At 35.6% G+C, this 2,500-nt stretch overlaps 1 protein-coding gene across 3 annotated transcripts in view; it reads left to right on the top strand.

Moving 5' to 3' along the window:
* Positions 1 to 2,500, top strand: part of LOC115213528 — a 498,605-nt gene that overhangs the window by 493,901 nt on the left and 2,204 nt on the right. The gene's annotated exons all lie outside the window — the stretch shown is intronic.

Below are 2,500 nucleotides of genomic sequence, written 5' to 3'. Positions count from 1 at the left end.
GTACTTTATGTTATCAACCCCGACATTTATATGGTTAGTGGCTTAGTGGTTAGGGTACTAAACTCGTGATTGTAGGTTCACGAGTTCGATTCACGACGGTGCATTGTGTCTTTGAGCAAGACGCTTTATTTCACGTTGCTCCAATTCACTCAGCTGGCAAAAGTGAGTAGTACCTGTATTTCAAGGGGCCAGCTTTTACACGTTCTGTGTCACGATGAATTTCTCTGAGAAATATGTGAAAGGATGCACGTGGCTGTGGAGGGCTCAGCCATTTGCACGTTAATCTCACGAGCAAGTTGTTCCATTGATCGGATCAACTGGAAAATTCGTTGTCGTAAGCTACAGAGTGCCAGTGTATATATGGGTGTGTGTATGTGTGTGTATGTGTGTGTGTGTTTTCGCACTTTTCCATAAAATCATTGAACATGATAGAACATAACAGAAACATGATGGAAATGTTGATGTATTAAGATTACGTCACTCTTCAATTTAGAAAATACTTCTTTTACGACTCATTACCTACTTTACGAAAATAAGTTTTCGCATTTTTGCATAAAATCAACTTTGCGCAAACTGGCAGTGTAGTTATAAATTATTATATATATATATATATATATAATATATATTATATATATATATATATATATATATATATGTACATACCTATATATATTGCGTGTGTAATATAATATGAGATATATATATGTGTATGCATATATACATACGTATATGTACATACTTACATCTATACGTATATATATGCATATGTGAGCACAGGACGTTATGAAACGTGTACAACAAAAAAGTGCGAAGCACGAGTACATGGAGCTTGGACTATTCTTTCGAACAACGAAATACACAAATGGAAAACAAAACACACGACATAAAGAACGACCCTTCATCAGTTGTCGGCTCTTGTTCTACTATCATATTTCGAGCATTTAACAACAATGTACGTTTTCGATAAAACATTTGTTCCTACAAAGCAAATTATATAAAATTTGGGATTTTGCGGTCGGTCAAAATAGGTAACACAGACAGGACAGTGAAAACAAACAGGAAGGGTTGCTAAGCCTAAACGAGGTTGTGTTGGCGAACGCGTGAATCAAGCTAGGACAGGAGATAAACAAGAACATGTCTTCCTTGTTCCAGCTACAACTAAGGGAGAGAGAGGGAGAGAGAGAGAGAGAGAGAGCGCGCAGATATGTATATATACATAGATTCTACCATTACTATATACCACTTCGTTCTCTATTTTTTCCACTAAGCAGACATTTGGCCTATCTTGACTAATCGATCTGAGTGTCACACCTTATCGTTTAAATCAATTACATAATTTATGTAAGAATAACCGTCAAAGCAATATGACAATAGCTACCACTTTCTAACGTTATTCTTAGAATTTGAGAGTGATTCATATTTAGTCTAGCTGATCTTTAATGGCATACTCAGATCAGGGAATCAGGGAAATCCCTACCCATTGATAATGTTCTAGCACAGCTTGATTTGTAAGTTGAAGAAGTTATTCACACATGATTGACTGATTCTTCAAACAGCGTGGACGCCGGTAAAGTACCCAAAATTCAGAAAGTAGTGTTAAGCTGTGGAAAGGTGGGGTAGGTTCCACAGACAAAGATCTATTTTTGTATACCAAAATTTAAATCACAAACTTTTGTTCCAGTGAAGACTATGGAAAATGATACTACGAAACTGCATAATAGTGAAACTACGCAGTTGCTAAGTGTAAGGTTGCAGAGTAAGCTATCCCTTGGTTGCATGTCAAATATCTTAACTATACAGTACTGCTTGCACCCATTGTATGCCAGTATAAAGTATTTACTACGACTGAAATTCCAGGTTTCTCTGAATCTGAATGCAAAGCTTTAATGTGGAATGTGTTTGTGAAAATAATTTCCAAGTCTGGACGACTTCTGAAGCACAAAACTCATTCAACTCTTCCTTGCTCTTTCCACACTTTTCTTTATCTCTCTTTCTCATATGAACTGCAGGGACCGTTTAATACAGAGCAAAGCGTATATTTTAAGAATATCTTTCAACATTTAATTTAACAGCTTTCAGATATAGCTTCTGCATCTTTACGCTTCGACAAAATTAAAGAAAGTATTAGCATTCGAAAGAGAATATAGACTCCTCTTGCAAATGATTATATACTTACACTCACACACACAAATACACACACTCACACACTCACTCACACACACACACACACACACACACACACACACTCACACACACAACGTACTTGCTATCATGCAGAGGTCTGGCGATAACGTTTAAATTGTTGAATGTCAAAATTTTATTTGGTTAAACGTAACTGGTGATTTGCCAAACAAGCAGTTAAATTCATCTATATTGCTAATGGAGTTTATATGTACAAATCAATGCCGTGAGATCAGTTTTATTCAATATCAATAACAGTATAACAATATAGATATTTGATGTCTTTCAAATGTATTTTTATCAAGTTTAATTGATTATA

The sequence above is a fragment of the Octopus sinensis genome, linkage group LG1 (genome assembly GCF_006345805.1).
Source record: "Octopus sinensis linkage group LG1, ASM634580v1, whole genome shotgun sequence".
In the NCBI taxonomy this organism is placed as follows: domain Eukaryota; kingdom Metazoa; phylum Mollusca; class Cephalopoda; order Octopoda; family Octopodidae; genus Octopus; species Octopus sinensis.
This window is presented reverse-complemented; position numbering and strand designations above follow the sequence as displayed.